This window comes from Dreissena polymorpha, chromosome 2, assembly GCF_020536995.1.
Source record: "Dreissena polymorpha isolate Duluth1 chromosome 2, UMN_Dpol_1.0, whole genome shotgun sequence".
Taxonomy (NCBI): Eukaryota; Metazoa; Mollusca; class Bivalvia; order Myida; family Dreissenidae; genus Dreissena; species Dreissena polymorpha.
In genome coordinates this window covers 137,359,588-137,370,480 of record NC_068356.1, presented here as the reverse complement: position 1 = coordinate 137,370,480, position 10,893 = coordinate 137,359,588, and the positions used below count along the sequence as shown (strand labels likewise).

General features: G+C 34.6%; 1 long non-coding RNA gene across 1 annotated transcript; it reads left to right on the top strand.

Annotated features, from left to right (window-relative positions):
• Positions 1 to 1,402: 1,402 nt before the first annotated feature.
• Positions 1,403 to 10,876, top strand: LOC127869146 (uncharacterized). Its single transcript, XR_008044430.1, has 2 exons — positions 1,403 to 1,589; positions 10,657 to 10,876. It is a non-coding gene; the product is annotated as an uncharacterized LOC127869146 (long non-coding RNA).
• The last annotated feature ends 17 nt before the right edge of the window (positions 10,877 to 10,893 follow it).

The following is a 10,893-nucleotide window of genomic DNA, read 5'->3' as shown; positions in this document are numbered from 1 at the left end:
ATATAATATTTTCCCTCAAAGAAATGTTTATTTTTCCTTTTGGCATTCAACAATTATCCAATTTGCACCAAGTACAACGATCTCGCTCTCTCTCTCCAGACGAACACAAAAAACCTGGGAATCCCAGTTATTCTAAATATAGCTCTTAAATTACGTCATGTAATCTGGGCAACTAATTGTAATAATCATGTGACTATTTTACTGGATGCGCGAGAAGTGTGTTTCGTCAATTAATTACCGGAAACCAGTCGAATTTTCATCCGGGCTATATGCAAGCCAAGATATAAACGTGAAAACAGAAAAAAATGTCTCACAATTGGCATTCTTCCACAAACAAAATAAAACATTCGGACTCGGAAGATACTGAACGCATCGAGGCATTTTTATAAGAAAGAATCATCGAAAACCGTTATAACCCAGCAGCATTCTGAGGTAATCAACATTGAACATTGTGAAAGTGAAAGTAGACAATCGGCAGCTGCCGATCCTTTCCCTGTAGCAGATCAAGATCGTCAACCCGTTCATCATGAAATTGAAATGACAAAATTGACATCGTCCCCCGACCCCAGTACAGAAATATAGTTGAAAACAGTTCCCATTATTAGATCTACACCTGCAACTTTATTAAGGACTTTGACTTTAATACGTGTTAAATGTGCTTAAGAACAAAAAGGACAGAGACAAGCCTCTTTTAATGAGTTATAGACATTGAAATGAACAGTTTTTATTTTTTCCCCTAATATGTCTCTTTCGCACTCTTTTTCCCCTTTCACCCAGCGTCCAGCGTCTTCCCCTTTCTCTAAAAAAAACCCCTGATGGCAGGCCATTCCAATACCTGATTGTCCTTGGGAAAAAAGAATTTTGATGATAAGTTGTCCTAGAGAAGGGTACCAAGAAGTTTAAATGTCTTGTTGTTGTAAGATGTTGGTGGTCTACATAGATTAGATGATGTTCAATTTTATAACGTAGTGTCAAGAATGAGTTTATTCTTCTCTGTTCTAGAGTTTGCCAGTTTAGTGTCTTTATCATATGTGAAACGCTACTGGTGTAATGGTAAGGATGCCAAATTGAGGAACAATATTCCGGTTGCGGTCTGAAATATGTTTTGTATGCTGTTTCTTTTATTTGTTTGTTATTTGTTTTGACATTTCTCTTGATAAATTTTAATGTGTTAGTAGCTTTAGATGTTATGTTATTTATATGCGTTTTCCAGTTGAGATCATTGCTTATAGTTAGTCCGAGATATTTTGCTTTTTCTGTTGTTTTAAGTTCTATATTATAAAGTTTATAAGGAAAATTAATTATCTTTTTCTTTTTAGTTATTCTTATTACTTCACACTTATCAGGATTAAATTCCATGGACCAGTTATCTTCCCATTTTTAACCAGGTTTTCCGAAGGAAAAAACTGGTTATAAGATTGGCGAATGCGGGCGGGCTGGCGGAATAAGCTTGTCCGGGCCATAACTATGTCGTTCATTGTCAGATTTTAAAATCATTTGGCACATTTGTTCACCATCATTGGACGGTGTGTCGCGTGAAATAATTACGTCGATATCTCCAAGGTCAAGGTCACACTTTGAGTTCAAAGGTCAAAAATGGCCATAAATGAGCTTGTCCGAGCCATAACTATGTCGTTCATCGTCAGATTTTAAAATCATTTGGCACATTTGTTCACCATCATTGGACGGTGTGTCGCGCGAAATAATTACGTCGATATCTCCAAGGTCAAGGTCACACTTTGAGTTCAAAGGTCAAAAATGGCCATAAAATTTTATCATAAATGAGCTTGTCCTGGCCATAACTATGTCATTCATTGTGAGATTTTAAAATCATTTGGCACATTTGTTCACCATCATGGGACGGTGTGTCCCACGAAAGAATCACGTCAATATCTCCAATGTCACGGTCGCCACGACTAAAAATAGATTTAAAAAAAAAAAATTACAAAGGGGGTTCATTTTTTTTGGTCATTTCAAAAGTTCAGTTTGAGTTTTCTCCCTTTATCAGATTTTTTTTTCACAATGAAAACCTGGTTTTGTGACAATTTTGTCCCTTGTTCTAGTTTGTGTAGGTCATTTTGGAGTGTGTAACAATCATTTTCTTTATTAATGGTGAGGTAGACCACCGTATCATCGGCAAAGAGCTGTGCCCTACTTTTTAAGGAGTCTGAATAGACGAGTTAACGCGTGACGTCACACGCACCTGCAAAGTTTAGACTCCGCCCACTGGTTGGCAAAAAGAGGTGGAATTCATATAAGCGCATATAGAGAAGGTTGACATAATCATCGTTTTTATTGATAATCATGAACTGTATCAAATATAATGTTACTATTTATGTCTGAATAAAACATACATTGTAAGCATGCGTGGAAATTCATTTTTGGAACGATTATATTGTTGTTATTATTTGTTATAACTAAAATCGAGCTCTGGAGTGGAACACTATCTACGAGCTCTGTATCATTGGTTACCACAAAAATCTCTACTAAACGCATCTTCACGTCCATTTAAGATACAATATTTCAGGAATAGAAATTCTTTTAGAATAAATTAAATTTAATGAAAGAACACAAATAAGGATGAAAACATACAACAAATAGATCGCTTTTTGTTCGCAACATATAGTAACTGATTTTAACCTTAATATATCTGTACAAACTTACATTGTTACACAACAAATAAATTCATAAATCTAATTGTTTAATTTAATGGTGTACACCAAATTTGACACTTTTGTTAGCATTTCTAACCGTGTTCAATTGCACCGTTGTTTGTCACAAGCATATTATCTCGTTATGATCGGAGACTGCCCAGACAATTACACAGAAAACATGCCGGTGTCAATAACATAGGGACCTGCATAGACCACATGTTGCGGACTTTATGATACCTTCATGTCATCTCTTGGCATATTGAGTAGTCATATTGAGCAAGCCAAATATTTAAGCGAAAATACGTAGCATTTGCTTTAATAAATAATTTAACATATTAAAAAAAGGAGATATTTGTCCGAAACGGATTAACGGGAACATGCTGTCGTCCAAATTCGCACTAGTCCGACAGCAAAAAACTAGTTTTTTTAAATTCGGGCTTGTAGGAAATCCAATATTACAAGCCCGACGTGCTTGTACAATTCATTTAACAAAACGAGTTCGAATTTCATTTTCAATATTTGTAAACAAAGTTTTGAGCCGCTTAAATCAACAGCTGCTTATGTTTTAACACACTGCGCGCACGTGCTGGGCAATCAGCCGATAATTGGATTACTGCGCATAAAGCGCATGGTTTTGTGGTTCCCGGATTATTATTATGTAAAATAAATCTTTTGCGTTTCGTTCGGGACACAGAGAGTAATGGCCAAACAGTTGTCATTGAAGTACGTCGTTGAGGAATGCGAATCTGAGGTAAGTGTGATTGACGCATTTGTCAACTGGCTTTTTGTAGAATAACCTGGCACCAAATTGCTTATATATTTTCTGGTGGTTCAGGTTTGCTCTCTCTTTCACATGGATATATGGGATACATTTCTGCTAATTTTTTACCTAAACTTAATGTATATATTTATAATTGTGATTAAATTGAAATCCCTGTGTGAAATTAATTTCTTCTTATTTCAGGATCCGAAAGAGGCTGGCTCAGATGAAGAGGAAGCTGACTTGGATGAGGATGAAATTAATAAGAGAGTTGTATTGTGTTCTAAAGATTGAATAAATGAATGCTTCTTTGGATGTTTTATGTTGTGTTTATCTGCATTTTTAACAAAAAAGTTTGGGCTAGTAAAATCTGACTCGGGCTAGTTCAAATTCCCATATTACTAGCCCCACTTGCTTGTAGATTTACATCTTAATTTCAATGACTGAACATGTGTATCTATATGTAAGCCAGTTTAATCATAATAATACAGTGCTTTATAACTTTAAATTTCAAATATTGTGCAATATTACTGCTACACAATTGATGTATTTAACACGGGTACCGGCAAATGTCAACTAGGCAATTTAGTGTAAAGATTGTACGTCCTTGCAGTGCACGTAACACCATCATGAAACCAAGCAATCTCAATGGATAAACAATATTTGCGTAAAATAAATTAAATAAATATATATATATATATCATAAAATGCTAGATTGTTACATGCATCACTCCTTATTACTTGTTAAGAGATTTCAATATACATGCAAAGACAGTTCAATTTGCACAAGATGCAGGTTTTATTTCCATTTGTATATTAAAATTTATTAATATTGTTATTCAATGGAAACGAAACGGAAATTCATTCTATGGAAAAGAAAATATACACAACATTTAACGATTGTAATGTATTCCGTTTTTATGGCTTTGTTTTATAATTGATTAAATGCGCCTCTTATAATACACTTTCGATCGCTGATGAACAATTACAATATCCACACCGTTTATAGTTATAATCAAATTAATATATGTTTTATAAGTTTTTGAAATATCATTTTTATGTCCCCCACTATAGTAGTGGGGGACATATTGTTTTTGCCCTGTCTGTTGGTCTGTCTGTCTGTCTGTCTGTCTGTTTGCGCCAACTTTAACATTTTGCAATAACTTTTGCTATATTGAAGATAGCAACTTCATATTTGGCATGCATGTGTATCTCATGAAGCTGCACATTTTGAGTGGTGAAAGGTCAAGGTCAAGGTCATCCTTCAAGGTCAGAGGTCAAATATATGTGGCCAAAATCGCTCATTTTATGAATACTTTTGCAATATTGAAGATAGCAACTTGATATTTGGCATGCATGTGCATCTCATGGAGCTGCTCATTTTGAGTGGTGAAAGGTCAAGGTCATCCTTCAAGGTCAGTGGTCAGATATATGTGGCACAAATCGCTTATTTTATGAATACTTTTGCAATATTGAAGATAGCAACTTGATATTTGGCATGCATGTGTATCTCATGGAGCTGCACATTTTGAGTGGTGAAAGGTCAAGGTCAAGGTCATCCTTCACAAGGTCAAGGTCATCTTACAATGTCAAACATCATATAGGGGGACATTGGTGTTTCACAAACACATCTTGTTTAAAGTCTTACTTTACAAAAGAATATGGCTAATTTATTGTTTTGTTGTGTGGTATTGTCAGTATTTAGTCTTTCGACCACGTTTACTCTCATGCTAATAAGTAATTTGTATTTTATAAAGAGGAAATTATATATATGAATATACATTTATTGGTACAAACTATGATATATTTGCACTATTGTTTAAGAGTTGTAGTGTTTATTTCGGATTTTTTATCGTTTAATTGACTAAACAAAAGCCCTTTATACATGTTTTACGTGACTGTAACTAGTGTTTCTGCCAACCAGTCAGTGGGCATGCGCGGAAAATCCCAAATGTAAACAATAACAATTAACTCGTCTATTAATAAAAATCTTCCAACAAAACGTCTTCTTAAAAAAAGGATAGTTCGACTATGTATGTATAGATATTGACAAGGTAAATCACTCGCTACTTTCTAAAGCAACGGAAGTGCGTCATTAATAATTAAATCGCTGTCATCCCGCTCCCTTATTGATATGCGGGCGCAGGCCGGGAACCTCGCTCTTTATACATAATAACAGCCACTTAACACTAGTGCTGCAACAATACGCCAAAAACCGTATTGCAATATATTGTAAGTTCAAAAACCCGTATTGCAATATATCGCAATATATTGCTAACTTGTACCAAAATTATAACTTGCCAATTACCCAATAATCCCATAAATTCCAATTTTAAAGCAAATTCTGGTAAATATTTACTATAAATGTGCTCAAGAATAATAAGAAACACAAACATTTGCAAATTTTCTTAAGTATCAAATACATTTTTGCAATTGTTACTATTTAAAGATGTGATGAAATAACGTCCAACCGGGGCGTTTTTCCCACTGAACACGCGTAATTCAGCTGACGTGATGTTCCCGTTTTTATACTACACAAAATACATCCATACTTTCCATGCGACGTTCTACATGTCTGTATAATTTTCGCGTGCTTTTTATTGAGACAAATGATAAAGCACTTTTTATTTGACGCTATAATTTTTTATTGTCGCGTTAGCATTCAAATTTGGAAGCGTGTTTCCAAAATTCGGATTACAAATAATGCTCAAATCAGAATCGAACGAAACATTTACAGCTGTGCGCAATTAATTCAACGATAATCTGTTTAAAAGCATCAAATGAATGCTCCCATGTAACAACGCTGCTCCGTATAATACACTTTTTAGAATGCTTTTTTTACGTAAAAAATAATTTACACTGCTTTGTTTTGTTTACCTTTTTATCATTATTTTGGATGGCTTTTCTGGACGAAATGTGAATGAATTTTTGTAAAATTTTCGTACCGGTATGATGAAAATCATATCGCAATACAATATGCGGATTGCGTATTGCGATATATACCGATATACCGGTATATTGTTGCAGCCCTACTTAACACTGTGGGCGCCAGATTTGATTTTTGATGTGCTGATTTTTTTCTGGAAATCTCTATGGCAAACGAATTGGTAAGGAATGATTCATGTGTATGCAATTTACAATATCTTTTGTTGATTGCCCCATTTATTGTGAGAAACAATAGTTACAAGGATTTATCACATATCCTATGGATGTTTCTGTTGAAACTGAAAGTAAATAGAGAAAGAGCGAGGTTTCCGGCCTGCTCGCGCATTTCAATAAGTGAGACATAAGTTGACAGCGATTTAATAACGCATAATGACGCACTTCCGTTGCTTTAGAAAATGACAAGTGATTTACCTTGTCAATATCTATGTACCAGGGTTGGCATATTGACCGGTCAATTGAGTATTGACCAGGCCGGTGGTCAATACCAGGTTAAAACAGGTCAATACTGGTCGATTTAAAATTTTAGCATTTAAACATCACAAAGGAAGACTTTAAGCTACATGTATTCTATATTAAATCAATAATTATTCTGTAATTGATAAACTTTGTTTAGTTATTAATTGTAAAAAAAAATCTTAAAAGTTGTGAAAAAATAACTTACTTATTATTATGGAAACGGCCTCAAATACATAAGGTTTATAAAGACAATATCTTTATCTCAGTGTATCACATCTGTAACTAAAGTATTATTACTATTGTAGTTACCATAGTATTTCACTGATCTACATTGTATTGATGTATCTATTTGATAAGCAGATGGACAAACAGAACTCATGTGTTTTCTAGTGTCATAAATCTGGCCCCTAAGCCTAAATTGGTAATAAAATGCATGCTGTGTTATTTCTCTGAGTTTGACAATGAAGCAAATCTGCCCTTAGGCTACAGTACACTCCACGCGTTTTCCTCAAAAAACACGCTAACGCCGCGTTTTTTTTCCTGCTAGCGAGTGTAAACGCAGAGTTTGTTAGCGAGGTAAAACGCGGCGTTCCGCCGAGTTCGCTATACCCGCGGCGTGTATTACTTTTGCCTAGTCGGTAAATGCAGACAATTTCCGTTCTTATCAGCGACCGCTGCGCAACACCCCGTTAGCAGTGTGCTACTGGGCATGCCAAAAAAATGAAAAACATTGTCATTAAAAATTGTTTAAATACTGTGGCTTATAAAAATAGAGATAATTGTATAAACAATTCATATATGTTTTTATTCACAGGTACGTCGATAATATGAATGAATATACGACAGGTAAAGCGTTTTGACCAATTAATATTTAATTCATAACACATATAACACCAGAATAAATGTTCCGTTTAATTTCCAAATGAGAATAATTGTTTGTAATCCGAAACACGCTTCCGATTTTTTATGTTTACACGACGTTTACAAATGCTTCCAATATACTGTCATCATATATATTTCCCGACAAAAGCGCGCGAAAATATGATGCAATGTACAAGTTAAAGGTTTATGCGTGTAAAGCGTGTGTGTATTGATTTTTTGATACAAACTTTGTAGTGCAGAGAACACTGAATTCTGTTGATTTCGGTTAACAGTTTCTTTGGTATTTTTTAACACAATTATATCTCGAATAATTTATATTTCCTCCAAATTAATTTCAATTCACATATCTTTATCGTTACGGTATTTTAGTATAGTAATTATTGAAACAGTTATTGTATTGTATACTGATTAAAGAGAACATCTGGACGGAACTGGATAAAGTGTTTGGCATTATGTGTTGTTTAAACAAAATGGATTAACATGTGTAAATGTCACTCTGCCGATTTGGTCCATAATTACTGGTAAACATTGTTTTGAATGTCGACGCAACTAGAATACAACTGTGAATATTTAAGGCAACATCAACTCAATAGTTACCACCTTCTTTTAACAATCAATGGAATAACCTACCTACAAAGATAAAATAAATGCATTAGTGAGCAGAGAATTGACTTTGTTCCGACAATTAAAACCATTCGGTTTTTTTATGCATTGTTGAACGTGTTACTAGAGTAAGTTATGCGTTCAGACAGGAAGCGGCTTTCCTTTGATAACGTCAGACTGTCAATTCACACATATTTCCGAGACTTTTAATAGGGTCCTCGGTCATTTGTTTACATGTTCAGTATAGAAAAAACACCTGCGTACATGAAAACTTTGAATTAAATTATCAAAATAAAAACAATGTTGCAAACTGTGATTATATTAATTGGTAAGTATGAGTTTTAAGACGACGATTTGTTTGTCATAAATCAACGAGTTTTCTATACAACTACGTCTACAACCACGTGGGGAACGATCTATCTTGGTTGTTATTTAATGGTATATTATATATACATATAAATAAATATATATATATATATACTTGTAATAAATGTAATTTTATGTGAAAATCAGGAAGTCAAACAAAGTTAAATTGATCGTAATCTCGTTAAACACGGAGTTTCGTCGCGTTGCCAACGCCGAGGGCCTCCGCGTCGGCTTATCAATTTTGCCGATCGTTCAAAGCGGTGTCCAAAATCATGCAAACGCCGCGTATCGCGAAATTTCCTTAATCTCCGCGGCGTTACTGCACGCGGCGTATGGAGGGAAATTGGGGATACGCGTGGAGTGTACTGTATTTCATATCACTCAAACAAAAGGAGATATAACTTGCTTTTAATTTAATAGTAACATCTAACTTGTCTCTTTTCTGTATTAAGAAGTTTTTTTCTCCTTTCATATTTATAAGTTCAATTGGTCTTCAAATGAATAAGCAATCAAAGTTCTTGATTGTGCCAAAAAATATGTTTTTACAATTGTAGGTGTACTCAAGACTCTTCAATTATTTAGTTATTTTAATAATTATTTTTTTTTTTATATTGATGGAAAATAAAATATTGTTTCACTATTTTGTTTAAAAAGAATTCAAAGAAATCTAGGCAAGAATACATGACAGGTAAGGGTCGTGTCAAAAAGGTGCCATTTAAAGCCCTATTATCAGTTTTTGGTGCCCCAACCTATTTAAATCTCAAAAACATTGAATATACTTTTGCTAGTGCACATCAATATTGTCATATTGTCATTCTTGTTGAATCAAGCACAGTATTATCTGAACATTCGTTATAAAAAAAAATTAAAGTTCAATCGACCAGAAAAATCCAATTGGCCAACTGCAACTATGACTAATTTGCAAAATTTTGAGAGATTGCCAACAAATTGCATGAACATCATTCATAAAATAGTGGGCATTAATAGCTAAAGACATTATTGGCAACATGTCTGTTTAATTTGTATTATCAATCTTGTTTAATTAAGCTTGGGATATTAATCAAAATTGGGGGTAAAGTTCAATCAACCAGTATTGACCAGTAATGACCACTTCAAGAGTATTGAACGGGGCGGTTTTAACCGGTAAAAACCACTAGTTAAAACCTGGGGCGGTCGATTGGTGCCAACCCAGCTATGTACATAGTCGAACTATCTTTTTTTTTAAGAAGACGTTTTGTCAGAAGATTTTTATTAATTTAGTATTTGTATGTATTCAGTGTTTTTTTTCACTTATATGGGAATGGTGGCGGGGCCCGTCCAAAGGGGAAAAACGCGTCGTTTTTTAGGAAAAGGGGAAAATTACAAATTCAGTCTTTTTTATGTAATGATATTTATCATATGAATACACATGTATGTATGAATGCAATATTCACAGCTGAATGTCTCTGTCCTTTTTCTTAAATACATATCAATGATTGTTTCAACATTAGTTTCAGACAGTTCAGCCGTCATGCACAGTCTCAGTTTTCCTAGCCAATTTCAGTTTAATTGGAATTTTTTTAATCGATAAAATGGCAAATTTGAGCATTTTTAACCAGGTTTTCCGAAGGAAAAAACTGGTTATTAGATTGGCGAATGCGGGCGGGCTGGCGGGCTGGCTGGCTGGCTGGCGGGCTGGCGGAATAAGCTTGTCCGGGCCATGACTATGTCGTTCATTGTCAGATTTTAAAATCATTTGGCACATTTGTTCACCATCATTGGACGGTGTGTCGCGCGAAATAATTACGTCGATATCTCCAAGGTCAAGGTCACACTTTGAGTTCAAAGGTCAAAAATGGCCATAAATGAGCTTGTCCGAGCCATAACTATGTCGTTCATCGTCAGATTTTAAAATCATTTGGCACATTTGTTCACCATCATTGGACGGTGTGTTGCGCGAAATAATTACGTCTATATCTCCAAGGTCAAGGTCACACTTTGAGTTCAAAGGTCAAAAATGGCCATAAATGAGCTTGTCCTGGCCATAACTATGTCATTCATTGTGAGATTTTAAAATCATTTGGCACATTTGTTCACCATCATGGGACGGTGTGTCCCACGAAAGAATCACGTCAATATCTCCAATGTCAAGGTCGCCACGACTAAAAATAGATTAAAAAAAAAAAAAAAAACTTACAAAGGGGGTTAATTTTTTTTGGTCATTTCAAAAGTTCAGTGTGAGTTTTC